At 34.2% G+C, this 25238-nt stretch overlaps 1 pseudogene; it reads right to left on the minus strand.

The window, feature by feature from the left end:
- Positions 1-6697: 6697 nt before the first annotated feature.
- LOC141498883 (UBX domain-containing protein 4 pseudogene) lies at positions 6698-10085 on the minus strand (annotated as a pseudogene).
- Positions 10086-25238: the final 15153 nt, after the last annotated feature.

Genomic DNA, 25238 nt, shown 5'->3' on the forward strand with positions numbered 1-25238 from the left:
TGTTTTCATATTTCTTTCATATATTATTCCTAGACTTGTTTCTAAAGAATAGGTCTAGTTGCTTTTCTACAAGATATACCTTCAAATAGACAACTGTCATGTCCCCCATGATATACTCTTATTTGACTGGGTTTGTAAATGAGATGATGAATTCTCAGTCAGTACTCAAACTTGCACAGTACTAATACTACTAGTAGTATTAATAATGAAGAAGAAAAAGAAGACAAAGAAGATGAAGAGAAAAGGAAAAAGAAGACCCTACTCCCAACTGACTCCAATTTTCTCTCTATGAAAACATGGTGTCCTGAAATGTTATGTGCGTGTGTGTGTGTGTGTGTGTGTGTGTGTGTGTGTGTGTGTGTGTATGTGTGTGGTTTGAACTGAACCACTAAAAATTTATTTACTGGAATAAAGACCTGTTGACCTTCTTCTCAGTAATTACTATTTATGGCTACATTAAAATCAAAGCTATAGGGGGCAGCTAGGTGGAGCAGTGAATAGAGCACTAGCCTTGGAGTCAGGAGTTCCTTGGTAAAGGAGGAGGGGGTAGATAAAGATGTAGATAGGTACTGAGAAATTGAAAAGGGGAGACAAAGGAAGATAGAGATGTTTGTATGTGTGTGTGTGTATGTGTGTGTGTGTATGTGCCTCAGCAAAGTAGGAGTCACAGACATCTGCAAAGTGAAAGTAGTAAAGATTAACTTTAGGGATTTGAGAAAACAAAGATTGAAGAAGTTGTTGAAAGAATGGCAATAGGAGGTCAGAGAAAAATAAAAGCATTGATTCTTCCAAAGTGAAGGCCTAATTGAGATTATGTAAATTTGCAGTAGATCCAGTTAGTATGGTTATATGATTTCCTTCAATGGCATTCAGCATCATGAGAATAGGAGATGAGGAAAGCCAATTATAAGTGATTCAGGATTGAGGGTTATAAAGGCAAAGAATTCAAGGAGAGAGGAGTATCTAGTGGAACTATTCAATTGAAACATCAAAACCACAAAAAAAGGGAAGTGAGAACCCTGAAGAGAGTTGGTGGATTGAGAAAACAAAACTAAATAGCAATTGAAGATATTTAATATAAACAAATTTAGAAGAAGTGAGACAGAAATATGGAGAAGAAAATTATGATCAGAGAAGAGGACTCCAAAGTTCAAGATTAAGGGCAGGAATTGTCTTTCTCTTTGCTTGTATTTCTATCCCCTGCTTTTAGTACAGTGCCTCACATATAGTAATGCTTGTTATCCAACATATCAGTAATTGTGAGATTCAAAATATGAACACCTCTTCTGGTTGACTGAAGTGGAATAAAGATGCACAAAGGCAATGGTGTGTTGATAAATTTTCACAGTTGATTCTCTGGGGGAAAATAGAAATGCATTATTGACCTTTAAGTTCAATCTGCATTAATCAGCATTTTCTCCATCACTTTCTTAAAACCATACAATCAACAAAACAATAATTCAAACCCTGATTGGTAGCAGTTGCTGATTTCTGAGGTGGAAATGCTTATGCAGGAAATTAAACAATAGACTCTCATGAACTGATTCAAACTGGCTCTAAAAGACTTCAGAATATAGATCTTATTAAGTGAACAAACTAGGGACTAAAAGTGCTTGAAGGGATATCAGCATGTAAATACAAGTCTCTAAATATGAAAACGAACTAGCCTCAGAGAATATTTGTAAGCCAAGTACTGAAATTCTTTAGAAATAAAGAAAAATAAAAACATTATTTGTACAAAATGAGAATAAATATTAAATAAAAAAGTAAAAATAAAGAAATAAAGAATAATGACCTGGATAAGTTGGTATGGATGAAGTGAACTTCAAGAAGGAAAGGTCATAAAATTATGATGATGGAGGAAAGTGGAAATGAGAAGGTTAAGAAAGATTAGGCATATTGTTCCTCTAAATAGTGTTTGAAGCATAACTAAAGGAATAACCTGCTCTCCAAAAATTGAGAAAGGAGTCAGGTTTCTACCAGCAGGAGAGGATATAGTGAATTGAATAAATCTTAGATCCTCCAGATTTAGAGAAATGAGGGATATCTGGGCTAGAAGAAGTGTATGCTTAGCCATGCATATGTTCAATTATGTGTTATTTTGCCTTTATTATTTCTATTCTGAGAGAAATATTGTACACCATCAAATATGTTCTTTCATTCCTATGGAGAGGCAACTCCTTTCAACTAAGTCAGATGGTCATATGACCAGGGTTCACTGAAATTTAACTCATTTAGGGAAAAGATAGAGCTTTGCCAATAGAATGGCAATAGAGCTTTATTCTGATTGGGTAATTCCACATGAATCCTACTTTGAAGGTTCAGCATGACTACCTAGAGAAAGGGAGAAGGGCTGCAGAGTAGAGGTGGTCCACTCTCTGTGGACCATAGAAAGCTTGGCCTTCTTCTAACACTTCCTTTAAGAGTGGTAAAGGGCCATGACCTTCATTCTGAAGGTTGGACTTGCCTAGAATACAGCTTTCCTTATGAAAATGATCAGGGGGGTATTCCACCTGCTATTTAAAAGTATGAGGAATTGTAGAATTCAGGGTAATTTTCAACAATAGAACAAATAGGCACAGGGAAATGAGTTGAAACATGGATAGGAATCAGGATATATATATAGGGAGAGGCAATAGAGGAATGTGTTTTTACCTAAACAATTCACCAAAATCATAAAGGGTAGAGTAAAAAGAAGTTTATCAGCAACAGAAGGGAAGAATTCTCTCTTCTCCAGTATCCTGGGATGTGACTTTAGAATGTATCATCAAGCAACTGTATCAGCATTCTATAAGCTGTTACTACAAGGGATGTGAAGTAGAAGTACCAGGAAATTATGGGAAGGCTTTGGGATCAGTTAACATCTTTTAGGAGAAAATGGAATTCTTTAAACATGTCAAAGAAGAAGCAAATGGCAAGTCATATAGGGATGATCTACTCATGTACCAGATTTGCTCCTTTCAATAAATCAACTGGTTCATCCTAGGCATGTGACAGTTCAGATTAATTTGCTTTTGGGGAGCTATATGAATATGTATCAATAACATTTATTTTGTTCAGCTGGAGCCCCCAGCTGGTATTCCCAGTAATTAGACAAAATTTATTATTTTCTCTTCCTCACTATATTTGACTGACTATATTCTTCCCTCATCTGCATTTAATTCCCTAAGGACCCTCACAGACACATTGTAAAGGATATCTTTGAGGAACCAATTTCTTCTGAAAATACATATCAAATACAGGAAGAGAACAGTCTTAAAGATAAAGGTTGATGTGCATGCCCTTTGATCTAGCAATACCACTACTGGGTCTATACCCTGAAGAGATTATGAAAAAGGGTAAAACCATCACCTGTACAAGAATGTTCATAGCAGCTCTATTTGTGGTGGCACAGAAATGGAAACTGAGGGAATGTCCATCAATTGGGGAATGACTTAACAAACTGTGGTATATGTATGTGATGGAACACTATTGTTCTATTAGAAACCAGGAAGGATGTAAATTCAGGGAAGCCTGGAAGGATTTGCATGCACTGATGCTGAGCAAGATGAGCAGAACCAGAAGAACATTGTACACCCTAACAGCAACATGGAAGTGATGATTAACCTTAATGGACTTGCTCATACCAACAGGGAAACAATCAGGGACAATTTTGGGATATCTGTGATGGAGAATGCCATCTGTATCCTGAAAAAGAATTACAGAGTTTGAACAAAGACCAAAGACTATTACCTTTAATTTAAAAAAAAAATGTTTTCTTATTATGTAATTCTGCTATATCACATACTATATGTTTCTTCCTTAAGGATATGATTTCTCCCTCATCACATTCAACTTAGATAAATACATGCTATAATATGGGAATGATGTAAAGACTAACAAACTGCCTTCTGTGGGGGGTGGGAGGAGGGAAGTTCAAAATAAAACCTTTCTAAAATTAAAAAAAAAAGAATAAAGGTTGGACTATAAGCTCATATATTGGACTATAGAGTATAGCACAAAAGCCATAGGTAGGGAAGGGATAAGAAATTTGGAGTATTGAAAGATTCATTCTTAGCAAACAGGAAGAATATAACCATTCTGCTTCATGTGAATAATAATATACACAATAATCTTCTTCTGATTCAGGTGAACTAATAGTGATCAGATGAACTGTCTCCCTCTGAGGCTGCTTTTTCACCTTTCTTCTGATTCTTAGTAGTTCTCTGGAGAACCTCTCATCTTCTCTGCTTACTCAGAATAACTTCCTCACTTCTAATTTCTTGTTAATATATTATCTTTTCCTTCTCTTTCAGCAAGAAGAATGAAAGAATGTCCCTTTCGGAAAGTCACAGTCCTTATAGTTCTTGGATCAGAATATCCTAAGGATTTCTGTCTTGTATGGACATCCATCTCTATTGTGTTTACTATGCGCACACACACACACGAGAGAGAGAGAGAGAGAGAGAGAGAGAGAGAGAGAGAGAGAGAGATACAATTTTGCCACACAAAGGAATTTAAATTTATAGGGGAAAAATTTATCAAGTCTCAACATTTTTAAACTCATTGAACTGAGAATTTTATTTCTGGAAATGAGCATTCCTAATTTAGTAATTATTCTACAATAATTCAGAATGAATTTGTGTTGTTTTGCTTGTTTTTCCTTAGATTTGTTTGCTTTTTTTGTTTGTTTTTAAATTATATATTTTTATGCTTAGTTTTTGTCCAAGTATTAGTTATTTTGTAAGGTTATTTTGTTGTTTTTCCTGCATATTTTTCCTTGTACTATTATTCCTTTTTTTATTCATGTATTTGAACATATGTAAATAGAACAAAATAATCAATTTTTAAAGTAGATTTTTTAAAAACCAACAACAAAAAGTGCCATGACTTCATCAACAAAAGATCATGCCAGACTAACCAGATTTCCTTTTTTGACCACTACAGACCTGATAGAAAGATCTGGAAAAAATGTAATGTAGATTTTATCAAATGTAGATTGTATCAAAGCACTTGACACATAGTATTCTTGTGAGCAAGAGGAGATGGGGCTAGATGATAATACAGTTGGATGGTTCCAATCTAGTAGAACAACTGAACCCAAAGGGTATTCATTAATGATTTGTTGTCATCTTGGAAAGGGTTATCTAGTATATTGCTCCAGGAATCTGTGCTGTATTTAGGATTTTTATCAATGGCTTGGATAAAAGCACAGATGGTCTTCTTTTTAAATTTGCAGATGACAGAAAACGGGAGTAATCAGAAACATGATAGATGATAGAGTCAGGGTCAAAAAAAAATTTTTGACAGCCTAGAATGTTTGCTTGAATCTAATAAGATGTAGTTTAATGGGGATAAATGTAACCTCCTATAATTAGATTGAAAATATCAGCCCTAACAGTACAAAATGAAGGTGAAGTTATATAATAATTCACTTAAAAAATAATCTGTCGGCTTCAATGAACCACTTGCTAAATCTGAGTAAACCCTGTGATATAATCACTCCCCTAAAATGTTAAGGTAATCTTAAACTACATTGTAATATAAAATTTGAGATTTAGGATTTCATTGTCTCATTGTAAACAATCCTGGTTAGATCAAATCAGAATCATTGCAGTCAGTTTTGAACATTACACTTTAGGAAGGACATTGAAAAAAACTGAAGAACAGTTTTGTAAATATTTTATAAATATTATAAGAATCAGAAATATTTCAGAAAGGAAAAGATTTAGTTGGTGAACATCATAGCCATCCACAAGATTTGAAGACTGTCATATAGAAAAGTGATCAGACTTAGTCTGGACACAGAGAATAGAAATTAAAGCATTGAAAATGAATTACAAAATGGGTGGATTTAGTTTTTATATAAAGTTAAAACAAAATATAAAAAACTTCCTAACTATTTGAACTTTCCAAAAGTTAATGAAGTTTACTTGAGGAGACAGTAAAGTTTTGTTGTTCTTGTTGTTTACTCATTTTTCAGTTGTATCTTACTCTTTGTGACACCATTAGGGGTTTTCTTGGCAAAAATGTTTGAATGTTTTGCCATTTCCTTCTCTAGGTCAGTTTTCAGATGAGGCAAATAAGGTAAATGGTTTAAATCACTTTCTCAGGGTCACACAGCTAAGTGTCTGAGATTGAATTTGAACTCATAAAGATGAAGTTTCCTGTTCCAGACCCTGTATTCTAAATCCACTGTGCCACCCTAGGTACCCTTGGGCAGAAGATACTTTTATTTAGCATTTCAACAGCAAATTAAAAATTACAAGATTTGGCTTACAGTGGCAGAGTGATAAAGAAAAGTTAAATAAAAATTATCATTTGATTGGCTAACTAGAATAGAATGCTTCTGACATAAAGTCAAATTATCCTGTGGTTTACTAGTTGAATGGGTCCCTGGATTTGGGGAACAAACTTTCTTTAAAGTGCCACATTCTTAGTATAGTTGAACTTGTGAATGTATGAAATATTGAATCTGAAAGCTTATGGAAATTTTATGAATCTTTTTGATTCTTTAAGCCAGCTATTGATTACCATATACAAGATCTTATTTGTCAGCTATACTATCTCTTGACTTTTCTGTGTTAGGTAACTTGAACTCAGACCATGTAAGCAAGAAGAAAAAAAGACATTATAGAAAACCCCACTTGTGCAGTAGAGTTATAGATGAATTAAATCATAAGAGAATCTGATTGTTGTCCATGTGTAATTTATCAAACTATATTTGTTGGGTAGAATTTCCATTTCAAGTGTAGTTTTTTATCTTCAACAACATCTTGAGTCCTCAATCTATATATTTTTCCTTCTTCATATCTTTCTAGCACTCTTTTCCTGAACACTTCCCCTTTCTGAGCTTTTAGATGCTGTGGGATTTATGTGTTCCAAATGTGTTGATTTTATTGAAGTTTGAAGAGGAGGGAGACTGATAAATAAGAAGTTGCCAATCAATCTCCACATAGCAAAGAACGGGTGAAGTACTGTTCCCCAAAACTGCTGCAGTTCTTTACCTAATAACTGTAACTGGTCTTCCAGTTAGTAAAAGCATCACTGAAGCACTGAAGCAAGCTCAAGTTCCAGTAATTTCTTTCTGTAATCTTCTTCAGTAAATTCCCTCCTTGAAAACATGGTGACCAAAGAAAAATTGTTGAAAATATTACCAAACATCTGAGCAGTAAATTGTCTTGCTTCTTCTAAAGGAGCATCAGAAGGAAACTGATTCACCTGGATGACAGACCTGTATTCTTTCAGCAGCACTTCTTTTTAGTGAAGAGGACTCTTAATTCTCATTTCACACTGTTTGGCCAATAAAGCAGTAGCTTTGGCAACTTCTACTTCTCCCTTTGTCACTGTAAAATGGTCTCAAAGAAGAGTGTTCTCCTCTTTTATCCACTCCCCGGCTGTTTTATCTTCTGCTTTTTTCCCTGTTCCTCTCCTCTAACATTCTTTTTGTCAACTCTTCTTCCTGTTTTCTTTTATTGTCCAATATTTCTTTTGCCAGTTTTTCTTTTATTGATTTCCTTCTTTATCTCTTTCTGTTCTTCCTCTTTTCTCTTCTAGACTTTCTTCAAGTTTTTTTTGTTAGTCTTTCCACTTCTTCAGCTTGGTGACCCATTACTCTCTTATCTAAATAATCATTGATTCCCTGACTGGACTGTCTTCAACCAGAGCCTCAGATGTTTTTTAGATGTGTAACACTAGGAAAGTCACCTGAACTCGATCTGCCTCCATTTTTTTAATCTGTAAAATGGGGGTTATAATAGCATTTACTGCACAGTACTATTTGTGAGGATTGTACTAGATGTTTGTAAGACACTTTACAAACCTTAAACCATCCAATAAATGGACAAAGGAGGAGGAGGAGAAAGAGAGGGAAGAGAAGGAGGAAGGAAAAAGAGGAACAAGGAAGAGGAAGAGAAGAAGAAGAAAAAAGAATTAGAAGAAGAAAAAGAAGAAAAGAGGAGGAAGAGGAGGAGGAAGAGGTAGTAGTGATAGTGGTGGTGGTGGTAGATTTCTTCCTCACTCTAGTTCCTTAAATAAAGGCTGGAATATAATATTTTAAGTATGTTTTAGAGGATATTCTTTTTAAATGACATCAGGGAGATGATGCTGAGCTAAGTCACCAGCCTCACTTTCTCCTCCAGAGTCATCTGGGTCCGGTGGTCAAATGTGAATTAGGATGACTGAAGATGGCTCAGATACTTGCCACTTACTAGCTGTGTGACCTTGGGCAAGTTATTTAACTCTGATTACCTCACATCCAGGACCATCTCCAATCATCCTGATTTATATCTGGCCACTGGATGCCTGCAGGAGAAAGTGAGTCTAGTGACTTGGCACATTTCCTCATTCAAATCCAATTCATGTGTTTGACATGGCATCACCTTTCCTGTTGTCATGGTCTTCTTCAAGAATGAAGGACAAGGGGCGACTAGGTGGCATAGTGGATAAAGCACTGGCCTTGGAGTCAGGAGTACCTGGGTTCAGATCTGGTCTCAGACACTTAGTAATTACCTAGATGTGTGGCTTTGGGCAAGCCACTTAACCCCGTTTGCCTTGCAAAAACTAAAAAGAAAAAAAAAAAAAAGAATGAAGGACAAAAGCATCTTTTTATGTATGTCTAGTAATAGTCTCTAAAGTCTCTTCCAACTCTGGGGTACTGAGATTCATGTTTAATCTTTGCATCTCTCCCACGTACTGAGTGTAGAATTCTAATCATAGCAGATACTTTAAAACATTGTACTAAAAGTTAACACAGCATGAACAGGATTTCAATTCTTTACTTCATACCTAGAATCTTCTTATTTTCTGAAGCTACTGGCTACTCCATTTCTCAAGTCCAATGTGATCTCTAGTTTTTCTCCATTCTTTTCTCCCTTTATATTCTGTCATTACTCTCCGTACTGACTGATTAATATTGTGTGGTTCTTAAACAGATGTATACTTATATAGATCTTTTTAGCAAACTTTTTGTCAACTCTCATGCTTTGAAACTGCTGATAATCATTATTCACATTTAAGAGTAAAAAATATTTTTCGAAGTCTTCTACCCTCATAACATTGAAACAATCCTATCTCCAGGTTACTTCAGAAAAAGAAAAGCTTAAAAATGTTTTGATTTAGAATTACATGCCAATTTCCAGCTACACTGATTTTCCCTGGCTCAGAAGTTCCCTTAAGAGTTACAGGATTCTGGAAGCTAGGTGGTGCAGTGGATAGAGCGCTGGCCCCGGAGTCAGGAGTACCTGAGTTCAAATCCTCAGACACTTAATAATTACCTAGCTGTGTGGCCTTGGGCAAACCACTTAACCCCATTTGCCTTGCAAAAACCTAAAAAAAAAAGAGTTACAGGATTCAGTGAATTTTCCTTAGTTTTTTTGAATGATTGCTAGAAGTAAATAGGATCAGAGTTCAAATTGATGTCTAGTCCCCAGATAATTTTCCTTTGAAAATTATGACCCTTTTCTTCCTCATTCTTTCATGCCCACCTATGCAGAATATTTTTACTTTGTTCCTATCTCTACTCTGAGATGCAAAGGATGTACTTTTCAGTTTTTAGAATGTCAAAAGTTGCACAGAGGGATTTTTTAAATGTATTTTTTGAATGAATCTAATAATTGGTTCCTGATCGATATTCCTCAGATGACTAAAGTATTTTAGGGAACATAACAGGAGAGCTCATTAAAATGAGTTCCTTTAGATTTTTCAGATAATAGGAAAATAGTACATGAATCAAATATGGGTTCTTATGGCATTGGAATAAACTAGTTCTAATATTCTTATTCTTTCCCACTGCTCAAAAAATCCTGCATTATATCTGAATCTGTAACTTATTTTTCATTTTGTAGATTAAAAGGAAGGTAAAGGAATAAACTTTTACCAAGTAATGAGTATAGTATTCAAATGGATCTTTGATGTCATTGCTTTGGAGAACTTCAGCAGGTTATGATACAAATTATCCTGTGTTTATTCCTGACTTTCCTGTCTGACACTTGTTCATGTTCTCCCAGAAGATCACCAAGGTACATTCTGTCCAATAATGTGCTGGAGGCCTTACTTGATTGCTCCTGTAACTGTGAGGATGCCAGTGAATCACTGAAGTTATCCATCTTTCATTACTCACCTTCATTACATTCTTAGCTAATTTTTCTCCTTTATTATGTTTGCCAATCTTTTCCTCCTTTTTCCTTCTTTGAAAATCTACATTGGTCATATAGCTTGCTCATATCTACCATGTGTCTCTCCAAAACTCTCCACATGATAATTATCTTGAATGAAGCATTTATTTAGCATACACTGAACACTTTGCTAAGTACTGTGTAAACAAATAGAAATAAAAAGTCAATCCCTGCTTTCAAAGATGTCATATTCTAACTGAGAAAGCAATATATATGGAAGATTTCAACTACAAGTCAGATGTACTCTTTAAGGTACAGTAGAAAAGCAAGCTTTAATGTCATTTCTACAGATAAAATCCTATCAGTTTTGATTATTAAACCACCTGACAACGTCAAAGACTTTGATACCAAGAACTTTGTTTTCTGGGTTTTTAGTAATTGTGTCTTTAGCATTTGCAGTAACAATCACAAGGATGCATCTCCACAAGTGTTGTTTCCTTGGATATCTCAGGGCACTTGGCTGCAAGCATTACTAATCTCAAGGCTCTTGCATTGAGTACTGGTCAGTCCCCATCAGGATCTGATGAGAGATGATGGTCAAGGTGAGGCTAGGGGTTTAACCCACCTGGCACAAGTCACCTCCTGTCTTTTTCTCAGGGTGCCTTGCTGCTTCAGCTAGGCTGAATCGAGTGTCCTATGAGTAGAAGTTGGTTGGAATGACTGAAACTTTCTCCATTAGAATTGCTTCCCTGGATGAGGAGGTAGGAATAAGAGGAAAAGATGCTGCTGTTCCCAGAGCTTTTGTGCCAATCTGTCTCTGAGAGTTATTTGGTCAGTAGCTGTTCATGGAAAGACCCTCTTCACAATGATTTCTCCTCTCAATGAAGGCTGTGGAGGTTGATGGACTGGAAATAGTTTTATTTTCCTAAGGTTCTTTGGTTGATGATGAACAGATTTTGGAGATTATGTTGTTCCATATCTCAAAGACATCAAAGACAACATCAATAGTAGAATATTAATATAACTGTCTAGGATTAAAATTATTTACATGAAAACAGTTAGCTACTTCCTCTCTGATGGCCCCCACTTCATGTAGACAGTCTTTCCCAGCTCCTCACCTCAGTTTCCTAGGGGAGGGAGGTGACTTTCTCTCAGGCAACATCTTCATGGTTCATCCTCACTTGGGGTCATATGGGACCAGCATGTCAGCCAGGAGAGAACAACAGGGAGAAGAGAGAGAAAGGAAATTAATTTGTCTGAGAAACTCTCCTGTTTATTTAACTTCTTCTAAAGTCTCTGTTTAAATTTGTTTGTACCTGGAGTGAATCATGATATTTGGGTTCATGTGATTTGATACCTCAATGAAAGAGTTAATAAAATATTAAAATCAATATTAGTGAGACTCTTTCCCATAGAACTCAGAAACTGCCAGTCAGTGTAGAATCCTGCCTATTTAAATGGACTCCAACTCTTTTCTTTCTCTCTCTCTATATAATATTCTAGTCATTGTTCCACTGTCTTTTTCAAATTGCTGTTCACAAATAATGGAGCACTTTAAGTGAGGAAAGTTATGATCAATCACTAGAAAGATGAAAAGTTGAAAACTAATTAAAAATAAATTGTAAGAGTAACTGTAAGGAACAGAAAAGATTTGATTTAGGAATTTTCCATTTTGGACAGAATGAACTCTGTCAGGGGAAGTACATTAACAGGACATGCCCATTGCTCTGCTTCATGCTGTCTGTCCCAGATACCTAAATAAGAAAAAAGAAAGCAACAGTAAAAAGAGAGCCCAGTAGTTATTCCATCCTTATTCTTTCTCTCCAGATTTCATTTGTCCTCAATATAACTTACTTGCCTCCCACTGGATTTTCTTAAGTGATTTCCTCAACTTCACTGTCCATGGACATAAAATGTCTCTTTTAAAAGCTTCTTGATCCCTTCCAGAATAGGAAGTATAATTAGCTTTTAGATACTCTTCTTTAACTCATAGGTTGTGAAATGTCAAATTTCTGCCATGGTCAGACCTTTGTGAATCTCCAAGTGCTATCCAATATCACCTTGGTATTTTTTAAAAAGTGTTTTTCTTTCACAAAGAAGCTTGTATTGCTAAAGGTGCTTTGGAATTTCCCAAAGAAATTTAACTACTTTTCCCGTCTTAATTCTGAGCCCAACTTGTTTTCCCTTTGTACTATCAGTCCCAAATACACATACTATTGGACAGGCTCTACAGATATGATCAGAGAAATGACTTTGAACTATGAATGGAAAGACACCTTGCTGCAAAGGTCTTTAAGGGAGCAAGCATTTTGCTCTACCAAATGAAATAATCAGCTCAATATAATTTTGTATTCTCTATATCTTCCTGTCAATTGAAAAAAATAGTAAGATCTGATCTTACTTGTTTCCTTGTAATATCTTCCTATCCTTGATCTATGTGCAACTGAGTCTCATAAAGATTCCATAAAATTAAAATGATACCATTTAAGGTGATTTTTCAGAATTTACAAGATCAGAAATTTCCTCTGTGCCCTTAGTATCTTCCTCTTCATCAGATACCTTGTGAATCAATCCCTCAAAGTCAGTCTCCCGAGTCAAAAAGTATTAAGTATTTATGATGTGCCAGGCACTGTGCTAGACACTGAGAAGGCTGGAATCACTTCCAGCATGGATCACTTTTTATATACTTGATCTAACTCATATGCTTTTTCCCATCTTTCTCTTTTTAATGTCATTACTAAACCCCTTGTAAACAAATCTAGTACTGCTGTTTGTGAGTTCAATGTTATGACTGAGACTGTCTTTATAGAGTTTTTTCAATTTCTTACCATTTATTACCTTCGTTCCATTTTCATCCTTACATTCCTTGATGTATCCAGTATCTAATAATCATTTTAAGTAAGCTTTGCTTACTTCTATCTCCTGCTAAACTTTCTTTAAATTGGTCTTACCCTCTGTTGTTTCTCTCTGCTTTGTGAAGCAAAGCAGATTTTCTAAATGAGCTTTGTATTTTAAACCAGTGTTGCCTTTGACCACCATCTCTCACTGATTGACAAGTCAATTAAATATTTGCTGACTAAAATATTTTTTAGGTTCCTTTATTCTTCTCATTGTGGCAATGGATTTACCTCAATTGAATTTCTATCTAAAATTATTATACAGTGTTGTTGTTATTTCTGCTGAACATTATCTATTTTACCTTATGAATTGTGTGTTAAAATTGCTCAGGATTGAGTTGTTTTGATTGTATACCATATTTTTCTCATTATTATTCTTTAAGATTCTTACTAATTCTGATCTTTATTCTGGTATGTCAATGGATTGACTATATCCAGACAACTGATTCAGGAATAAGCTCTATAATAATAATGTCTATTTTTTTTCTTGCCTTTTAAAATACACTTAATTTTTGTGATTTATGTGGTACACAATATGCTCAGTACCTCCCAATTCATTTCTTAAAAGGATTATACATTAAGTAAAGGCCCAAAGTTTTAAAGTCTTTTTTATAATTTGTAATTTTCTTTATAGTTTCTTATTGTCTGTAAACCTGCATAAAATCCTCTGATGCTATGTCATTATCAGGTGCTGGGTTCTCAAAGGCTGTAACAGTGGAGTTGAAGATCTTGAAGGTTCTAGCACACTCAAAATGTTTCATCTAAGCTTCTTTAATAGATAAGCCTATTTTTCCAAGGACAAAGGTAGACTTTTTGCTTTCATTATTCATAATACTCCCCCCCCTATTCCCCCCCCCCATCACCATATAACTCAATGTAGGTAACACAATGTTCTGTCCTGAATCCTCTTCTCTTTTTCCTCTATACTAACTCAGTAATCTCATCGGCTATCATGAATTTAATTTTCATCCCAAATTAATGTACCCAGTCTTAGTCTATATCCTGACATCTAGTTCCATATCTCATTCTCTTACATATTTTATGGCTTAAAATTTTAAGCTCTATATCCCTATATAAAACCAAACATCCCAAATGTTTTTCTCAAATTACCACTGGTTTCTATTTTTCTCAAGGGTGTCACTATCATTCTAGTCACCTAGACTAGCAAACTCAGCCTTATCCTCTACTCATAATTCTTCATCATTCCAATTAGTTGGCAATTTCTTGTCATTTCTACTTCCACAACATCTTTTGTATACATCCTCTTCTTTCAACTCAAACAGCCACCACTCTACTCTAAGTCCTTATTACTCTTCCCATGGACAATTTCAATAATCTTCAAATTTATCTCTCTGCCTCAGTTCCCTTTCCCTGACCAATTCATTTTTTATTCATCAGCCAAAATGATTTTTCTAAGATTATGACTGACATCACTCCCCTAATCAAATTCATGTAGATCTCTTTTGATTCTATAATAGAATATTATCTCTTCCTACAACCTAGTCCCATCTCCCTTTCCAAGCATATTACCTATTACTCCCCTTCCTACTCTTCATTGTCTGGTCAAAGTGGCCTTTTTACCCTTGCTTAGATGTCTTTGCACTTACTATTCACCCACCTGCCCTGAGATATAGGGAATTTTTTTTCAGGATTCAGCTTGTATTATCCTCTATATGAGGATTTTCTTGATCTCCTCAGGCACTAAATTTCTCTCCCATCTGCTAAAATATTTTTCTTTCTCATATATTGAAAATATCTTTTTGTGTACATTTTAACTCTCCTTATAATTCTATAAGCTCCTTAAGATCAGTGCCTTTTTATTTTTATCTTTATATCTCCAGAATTATGTAAATGTAATCCATGTGCTTAACAAATGCTTTTTCTTGATTGAATATGGAGAAGATAGTCACTTGGCTGATAAATTCATTTATCAAAACAAACCAAAGAAGTACATAAAATGGCTTTCAATCTAAAACAGGCCCCTTCTGCCTCTCTAATAAAATAAATAAAATAAAATAAAAGAGTGAAGGAAAATGAGGAGGAGAGTACTTACAGTCACAACACCTATCAACTTGAACTTGACTTTGGGTATTCTAAATCTTAGATTTTTATCTAGTGATCAATGAGTGAAAATACTGCTGGAGAATCTAAATCATGTGAGTTTTGAGAGACATATAAACAAAAATTAAAGAAAAATGGAAAGTTGAAGCTAAATGAAGGGATCACTCATAGTTATTTCTTTAAGAGGCAAAGAAAGGAATTAACTAAATTGTATAAAAGTTGATTTTTGTTTATTCTCCCCTTCATGTAGGATATGTTCTTTGATCCAGAAATGGAGAATGAATAAAGAAAAAAGGAGAATAGCTTTGCTCAAAGATAGTAGTCTCTAAAATAGGGAACATGGACTCTTAGGAGTATATAGCACAACCCTAAGGAAGATGATCAACCATCCAGAAAAGGTAGTAGATGGGTCATATTTCCAGGCTTCTTTTAAGATAAAACATAAAAAGTTACAAAGAAATCTTTGTTGCTTTCAAGGGAAATGAGTGACAGCTCAGGTAAAAGAGCAAGCTGGAAGAAGTAGGGAGAGGAGCTTCACTACTGATGTACTGCCCCTCCAACCCTTTTGTGCCCTTGTTTAGAATCCAGTCCATCTTTACAGTAATTTATTTACAGTAGATTGAATTTACTTTCCTGGCATGATTTCTCTCCCCAGCTTCATTCTTTATCTGAAATCTCACTGATTTCTCTGGTGTAATCTCGCTACCAGACTCTACTAGAGCATGTGGCTATTGCATATTATTATTTTTTTCAATTTTCTATCCTTTATGTTTGAAAAAAAAATCTATCTTTGGCTCCTGGCAAAGTGTGGTCTGTCATTTAAATTGTTCAATTTATTCAGCATTTGTCTTAGAGTTGAAAACAAAGGATTTATATTTCTTTTTCCAGATGCAAAATGTGGATGACTCTCTCTCCACTGGTTCTGTGTTGCCTATGTTCTGGGTAATTTTCTTGTATCATTTCCTAGTTGTCTATTCTTTTTTTCATTCATGGTCTTCTGGGAAACCAATGATCCTCAGTTTGTCTCTTTGTTTCTTTTGTTCAAGGTCAATCATTTTGGCTTTTATAGAATTTATGCATTCTTTTAATGTTATTGCCTTCTCTTCAGTTCATAAATTAGGAGTTGGAAGGGACCTTGAATGTCATTGAATCCAATTACTTCATTTTTCAAATGAGAAAAGTTCAGAGAGATTAAATAATTAATCCAAAGTCCCTCAATCAGTACATGTTAGAACTAGGATTTGAACCCAAGTCTCCTGACTCCAACTCCAATGTTCTTTCTACTTCAATATTTCTGTGTTCCATATCTTTTAATCTCTCTTTTATTTATGGGAGAGACTAACATGGATTCAAATTTATTGAATCTGCTAATTGAATCCTTCATAGAGAGCTCTGTTTTCCGAGTTTCTTACTGTTTTTTCCAAATTTACTTCCACAGAATCCACAGAAGTCTAGAGAATTTCACTGGACTTTCATTCACTTCCCTTTGTCTTGTTATATTTGCTAAAAGAGTGTTATTATCTTTGAGTGTTTATGCATTTGTCCCCTGGTTTTTCGTACCATCTGTTGATATGTATGTTTCTTCTTTAAGCTTTATTGAATTTTTCTCTTGAAATTTTTAGTATTTTTTATTTTGTTTTTGAAGTTCCTCTATTACTTACTTTTTAGATCTATGTCTTTTCTTCATAGGTATATCTCCAAAGATGCAATGCAAGACTGCTCAACCTACTTGCTTTGGGGGTATAGGGTTCACCATCCAGTTTTTCTGTCATGAGTAATCTTTTTAAAAAACGCTCTAGAAAATCATGAAAATTACAGGAAGGAAAATAAGAACGAGGGAGAAATAGAATTTCTACACCTTTATTAAATGAATTTTATCAACAAACCTTTTTGGTAATGATTTAAATATATAAAAATCAATGGAATAGAATAAACAAGGAAGAATCATAAATAAGTGATTGTATATTCTCAACCTGATAACCTAAATTGCCTATGAAAGAGTTCTCTAACAAAATTTCCTGAGAAAATAGAAAGAAAAAACTGCTAAAACTTAAGTTTTGCTCATTTTATCATCAACTTACAACCCATTCCACAATAAACTTCTTAGCTTGAATATTTATAGTCATAACATTAAAAAAAATAAACAGATTTGTTACTTTCACAGATATGGTTAGGAGATTGATTCTTTACCAAATAAGGACTAGAGATGATTTTTAAAAGATAAAGTAGATAATTTTGATTAAATGAAATATAAAAATCTTTATATGAGCAAAAACAGTGCAAGAATGATAAGAAAGGGAACAGTTGACTGGGTATCAAATTTGTCAGATGGTCTGACATCTAACTTATTAAATAACAACCCACAGAAATAAAGGCTAAAAGCCATTTCCCAAGAGGTAACTGGCTAAAATATATGAATAAATAATTCTCAAGAGCAAAATTTCAAACAATTGATAACATATTAAAAATGTTCCAAATAATAATAAGATATATACAAAACAAAACTAGGAAAATGATGATGACAAAAAAAATGTGAGTAGTCAGTATTTCAGAAGTATATATTAATAACCTGTGGGTGAAACTTTGAATTTATTCAACTACTCTGAAAAATAATTTGTAATTATGCAAAGAAAATGACTAAATTTCCCATATTCTTTGACCTACAGATTCTACTTTAGGGTATTTGTTCCAAGGAAATTAAACACATAAAGGGAAATTAGTTGAAACAAATGATACAAATCATTTGGGGAATGATTAAAAATTACTATTACTGTACTTTTTAAAACACAAAATTCAACAAGAAAAATCAAGAAAATAATATAAAAAAATTACTACAAAAATATAAATGGAGTGGACAACAAAACAATTGAAATTGTCAACCTAACATTACAATCTTAAAACAGGAGTTAAAATAACAACAAAAATAATAAAGAAAATAGATTAGACACAAAGTTTTATATCCCTGGGATTTTACCTACTACCTTTAGGTAATGGAGACTATTTTAGGAAATGATCTCTCTGAGCAGAGTGAGATCAGAAAATTTATACATTAACAAGGGGAGGGGAATAGAAAATACATAACAATAGTAGACAAAACCTAAAACTTGCCTGAAGACCATTCTATTATTTGATCTCAGAGGAACCTTCTTCTACAAAGCTATTTTTGAGAGAGGTAGCTTGCTTTGGGGTTTTGAGTTTAAGTATCTGGAGGGTAGGGCAAGTACTTGTTTTTGAAATCTAGAGGTGGACTAAATTCTTTTCTTGATTTAAGGAGGGTCAGACAAAATTTTCTTTTCAATTTAAAAAGAGATTAAAGAGGGCAGAACAAGTCTTCCTTTCAGGCTAAAGAAGACATATTTCAATTCTCACTATAGTTAAGAAAAACAACTTTTGACCAGGAAAATATTCATAAAAATGTATAGTAATAATTATTATATTTAACAAAATGAAATACCATGAAGCTATAAGAACTAAGCTTCAATCGTTCAATTAGTGAACATTTTTAAAGCACTTACTATTTGCTAGATACTGTGTTAACTGTTAAGGATTCAAAGAGGCACAAACAATCCCTCCACTTACAATCTAATATAAGAGTTTATAATCTAATTCTTTGGCCTTAAAAGAGATGAGAAGATATCTCTTCTTGCAACTTCAGAATAGGGAAGTAGAGCATAGTAAGGGACATAACACACATATACATATGCACATACATGTATGTATGCATGTGTATATGAGTGTGTTAGACATAAATAATGCTGGGTATTTTTTATGAGTTGTTTAGATCTCCTTAATAATTCTTTTTCCTCTTTTAAAAAACTTTTTTTTTTTGCTATAAAGGATGGTTCTCTGGGAGGAGAAAAGAGGAAGACTATGTTGGGATGTGAAGGTGATTTAACAAGAAAAGATATTGATAAAACAATTTACATGTGCGTGTATAAACACAAATAAGAGATTTTAGTTATTATTACTTGCAGGGATGGTTTAAGCAAACCCTAGATTTTCAAAGTACCCGATAAAACTTTAGCTTAGCAAAGTGAAGGCAATTAAAAACCCAAGCTTTGTAGTGATAGATAATAAAAAGGCAAATATTCCCTTGCTTATAACAACAATAACAAGTAAGCTAAACATCAGTTTAAGAGCAGAACCTTTCCTTAAGTTTTTACACATTTCATTCAACCCTTTAGTTGCTCATCCTTTGAGAATGAAAAGGCATCACAAGATTGTGTATCCAAGGATCAAACTTTCTATTGTTCCTTAAATAAGAGACTGTATTTGAGTACAGAGCTTTGCATAAGAATTAGTTCTCTTCCTTGTATCAAGTCAGCTATTTTCAGCTCCACATAGCAATCTTCGATTTCTTGGGTTGTCACTATGGCAATAAGATTAGATGGCATTCAGTAAAATTCATTTTACAAATTAGCCTGGGAGGGTGTCCATGACTATGATAAAGGAGCAATGCAAAACACTATGGAAGAAGAGGGAAATTAAATCAGGTTTCAGAATATTCTTCAAAATAATGATCTTCAAAATCATTCAGTGCCATATGGCAGTTTGTGAGTGATTTACAGGGAGCTGAAATAAGTACCAGTGGAAGACTGTGCTTAATAGATTCCTTTCCTTTTTTGTTTTGTTTTGTTTTAAGACCACACCTTTCTACTTAGAAATTGGGTCTTAAGTTCCCCATAACTTCCTTACTCTGTATGTGTCCTATGAGTCTATGGGTCTTATGAGTACTTTGATCTGGGATTTTTTTTAACCCCAAATAGCAGTCAAACCAATTTCAAACACCTTCATTACAGTACACAGTTCATTATGTTCTAAAAAAAAAAAATTTTTTTTTGTTTAGCTCCAGGCCTCAGGCTATGTTATAATGAGGAAAGGAAAAAAAAAATACTTGTGTATTTACACTCTGTACAGTGCCTCCATATTTCTAGTAGATGGTGTAATAACCACCAGTTTTAAGTGAAAGACAGACTTTCATGTGTACAAATTAAAGCTAGATTCCTGGAGCTTTAAATAGCTTGTCATAAAACATGGTTTTAATCTTGTTTCATGGTGAAGGTGTCTCCTGTCTTTTAACGGCTTTTTAAATAATAATGTGTATGGCAACATGGAAAGGGAGAGGGGCTAGATATTTTTGAATATTTTATGAATGACTTTTTTCTTTTCTTTATTAAGTGACAGCTTATTTTAAAAACACAGGCCTGACAGAATTATCTTGTTGGAAAAATGTTGGGGTAGGAGGTTTTTCTTTGACCAAACTGTTCCCCAAGAATAAAAACATGCACTTTTATAGCCAGGAATCTTCATTTACATTTTTTTTCCTTCAAAGCTTATCTCAATAATCACCTCCTACACTGATTCGTTCACTTGTTTGAAATTATCCCTAATGCTCCTCTTGATCTTTGGTTCTTTTTTGCTCCCATAAGTGACTACCTCATTGCTTCTAGTATTACACTAGAAAAAAATGTGCCATTGGGTGACATGCAAGCATTTTGTCCCTCTAAGATTTAATTACGGATCCTCACTAAAGCCAAGTAGCAGAGAAATTACTTCACTGGGCATATGACACTTCACAAAAATTGCTCATATTTCTCTATGGGCTGAAATACAAATTAGTGGGGTGGAAATAGTTTTGCTGTCATCATTGATTATCAAAAAGTAATTGTTTACAATTCTAAATGGAAATAAATGAGCAATGGAGTATAAATAATCATAACCCATTTTCTTGCCAGTGAGGCATATTCAGCCTGTTATCTGAGCTGGGAATTTTTGATGATTTTTTAAAAAGGGATTATTACAAAGGATAAAACAGATTTGTGTGAAGCAGAAACAAGTGATAACAGTTATCATGTTAACCTTGAAGACCTTTTCTTGAAAACAGGATTCAGCAACATTTTTAATAAACCATGAACCATGAATACTGAGAGGAAATTCTTTTTAAGCAAACTCTTAGAATCACTCAATTAACAAGCATTTAAATGCTTACAAAATACCAAAAACTGAGTATATTCATCTCAACTCTCACTCTAAGAGAAGAGTTTCAGATCTTCAAAATTGTCTACATTTTCCCTTCAGGATTCTAAGGATCTCCCTGAGGGATTATAAGCAGGGATGTGTTGGTAAATGTTTAACAACCACATCTGAATCAAAAAAAAAAAGTATGACTGACATACTTTTAAATTTAATCTGCCTTAATATCATTTTTCTCCATTGCTCCCTTAAGGAGTAGACAATCAACAAAACAACAAATCAAGTCCTGATTTACATGAATTGTTTTAAAGAGGAAATGCTCATACTGAAAATTTAATATTCAGCTCTCTCAAACCAGTTCAATTTGACTTCATCACATCTCAGCACATACATAAGAAATTCTCCAATGCCATTGGCTCAACAGCAATGTGTTGACATTGTGTGTCCCTACTAGTGTTTCCTCCCAAGAATATTAGTTGAGAACAATTATAGTCAGACAGCCTTTATGTAGTTTTTTAAAAGAAAGTATTCACTAAGGTGACATGTAGTAATAGGTGGCACAAAATATCCTTTCCAAAAGTCTGTGATACAAGTACATACAGATGGCAGAAAAAAAGTGGCCTAAACTTGGGCAGCATAGGTGACAAAGCAGTAATTCACAACTCCTGGCCTCTGGAAATCATTTTCTCCCATTCAAGGAATACTCAAGAAGTTTTCCTTGGCAGAGAATAGTTTCTTGCTGGACTTCTTATGGAGTTAGGTCCAGGTGACTTTTTGGTTTCCAAAGTGATTTTGGTATACCCATAGGACATTGATGAGAAGACAAACAACTTCCATATGCTTCAAAGCTTGTAAGATCCTCCTCTAGTCAAAGTAAGTGAGGAGTAGAAATGAAGGTAGCAAATACCAAAGAGTAAGGACAAAAGCTCTCTTTTCCTCCTAGCAAGTAATTTCTCAAGAGTTTCAACTATAACTCTCTATATTCTCTCAAGTTTCTAGAACTGAATCCCATCTTAACTTGCTTAATAATTAGTAAGATAGTAACATCAAAGATCACTGATCACAGATTACTATAATATAATCAGAATGAAAAACTTTGAAATATTGTGAAAATTACCAAAATGTGACAGAGATACTATTTGCTTTTAGAAAAATGATTCTAATAAACTTTCTTGACACACATCTTTCACTTGTAAAAGCATATACATCACTTGTACCTATGTAAGTAACCAGAAGTAGGTAACACATTTTGTTAAACTGTAAAAAATTTTCTGTTATGTCTTGTAAATATGCTCTGGGAAGACAATAGACTTCTCTGATGTTATTGTCAGGCTAGCATATAGCTTCCCTGGGACCACTGAGCAAGCACTCTACAACCACTACTTCTCCTTCCTTTTTTCCTCTGGCCGTAACTAGATAGTATCTGTATCATTCTGAAGTGTACTCTTCCTCCTCAGAGTATATTGTTCTTTCATCTTGAGGAAGAAGCTTCTTAAAACTTCCTTTATGAGCTCTAATTATACATTTGCCATTTTCCTTCCCTTCCTACCATCTCAAATTTTTACATTCTCTATAAACATGACAAGAGTCAAGCTTTCCTTCCTACACCACAGACCCCCCCCTTCCTTTAATTCCCATTGATACCTCAGTACTGTTTCCCTTATGAACATTTCATTGTCCCTAACAAACTGAAATGTGGAAAGACTTTGAATTCCTTCACTTTCTCCAGAAGGGAGATTGAATTATACAACGAGTGTAGATAAACAGTGAACATTCATCCAAGTTGTTGAACAATTCCCTCAACTCTCTACCACTGTTGAGCTTTTCAATCTTCTTTCATTGAACTGCTTGTATATATTTGCACATCAACTTGAATCAAAGATTAAACTACTTCTAGTATTCCTTCTGCAATGAAGAGGGTCACACCGACCAACCAAGTGATTGGTGGTGTGACTGATACAATTATGTTTATAATAGTGAGGAGCATCCTTCGCACTTGCCTTTTTCAGAATCATTCCACCCCATGGTCTTAATAATAGGAAACAAGACTATTGGAGATGTCTGGCTGCTTGGGGACTCTTGACCTCAAATTGATTTTGCTTCCTTCCATATCAGCAAGGCACCACAGTGCATCATTAAATCTGGGCAAGCATCAGCATGTGACATTTGGCAATAGAATTCAACAACCCAATATATCCTATCCTGTTTCTCGATGAACTAATTGTCAGTATGGCCTTTCCTCTCAGTATGGCCTCTCCTCTCAGATTTTCCACCTTTGAGCTACTTATCAATGATATGAAAGAATGCCACAACTGTATATATATATATCTGTCTGTCTCCTGATAGACTAATAGTGCAGTCCCACCTTTGAACTACTCATCAATAGTTGCCAGAATTGGCAACAACTTTAACACTAGGACAATATCAGTTTGCCACTCATAGATCTATGCTGCCATTCATCACTAATAGATTTATCCCCTCATCCCAGGATTTTCAAGGGTCAGTGAGAGCTCACTTGATGCAACCAGAGTGCTTTCCAAACTCTTACAGTTGAATAACTTGAAACTCTACTGAAACTCCTTTCTTTTTTCTAAAAAAATATTCATATTCCCCAGCCTTACCCATCTTTTCTTCAGCTTTGCAACAATATCTATCTGTTTTAACAACTTGCTCTAATTTGTATTTATTTATAAATGTTTTCATCCTTCTACAGCTGGGTCTATATTAGTTCAATTCATGAATCCCCTGAAGTAATAAAAATAATTTGAATTTACATTGCATATTTCCATTGGGCTAGAACTAATTACCAAATTTAAATAACTATAACTTTAAATAGTATAATTTTGAATAAATGCAATCAGTTCAAGGGATTGATTATTCAAACTAATTGGAAAATGCTTACAATTATTCCAGTTACCTTTTCCTTACTTACCTTGCCAACCATCATCTCCTCATCTTTTTTGTCTATGTCTTCTGTTACTACTTCCTAATCTTCCTTGATACTCCTTAATCCACATAATCCCTTTTTAAAAAATTATTCTCCTTAATATTGTTTATTTTAAAAGCTGTCCTGGATATAGGCCTGAATATTTTTTTCCATTTCAATATTTTTCCAGTTTCTGACAAATTCTATCCAATTTCTCCTTCCTAAAATCTAGTCTGCACCCCTTCCAGATCACCTACACTATTTTTCTTATTTGAATCAAGTCCTTTCCTCTTTTCCTGAACTTCTTTAAAGCTTAAAAAAGTAGATATTGAGACTTTTGAACTGAAGTTTATATATTCAGATATTTGCTAGAGCCAACAAGAATCAACTCTCAACAGCTGATTATTAAATTTTTCACTTTAGAAATCAACAAACACTACATACAAATCAATGTTTAATATATTGTGCTGATTGCCTAGATTTAAGAGATTAAGAAGATATCAATAATGCAAATCAAGCTTTAAAAAATATCATGCAGTTTTGGGGAGGAGGGTCAGTTTGAAACACTTATCAGCATACCTTTGTATGTACTTCTCTTTTAAAAATATTTTAATTTCTGAAATGTGTTCAACTGTTCTCAAGAAGCTTGTGGACTATTGTTCAATGGTGAGGGAAGATATATACCACCATGACACCAGGAATAATGAGAACATTGTAAAGAAAAGACCCAGTAATAATATGCCAAGAATAATTTGAGGAGGGAGAAATCACTTTGATCTGAAGGTATGATCAGACAGTCAAAGTAGATTTCATAAGATAATAATTAAATTAAGACTTAAATGAACTTTGGGGTTTCAAGAGGCTGACATTGGAGGGGGACAATGTGGGGAGGATGGAAGGAGTCAATTTCAGGAACCAAGAATGATATGAGCAAAGATACATGAATGGGACAAGGCAGGATAAAAATGAGAGAAAACTGGCCTAGCTTGGGTGAAATGTAGAATATGAAAAGGATTAATATGAACTAAATGATGAAGGTAGCTTGGAGCTATATTGTGGAGAATCTTGAATACCAAAATTAATAGTCTATACCTTGTTTAATAGACAATAAGAAACCAATTAAATGTTTTTGAGTAGACAATTGACAAGATCAGAGAAACTCATTAAGAAGATGAATTATTCTGTTTATAAATATACTTTTTTATCCAGCTCTATGATTTCTTCATTAGTTTTCAATGAGGAAACTCTCTATACCAAATCTAGACTGACACCTGCTCTACAGTTAAA

Source organism: Macrotis lagotis, chromosome X (genome assembly GCF_037893015.1).
Source record: "Macrotis lagotis isolate mMagLag1 chromosome X, bilby.v1.9.chrom.fasta, whole genome shotgun sequence".
Classification (NCBI taxonomy): domain Eukaryota; kingdom Metazoa; phylum Chordata; class Mammalia; order Peramelemorphia; family Peramelidae; genus Macrotis; species Macrotis lagotis.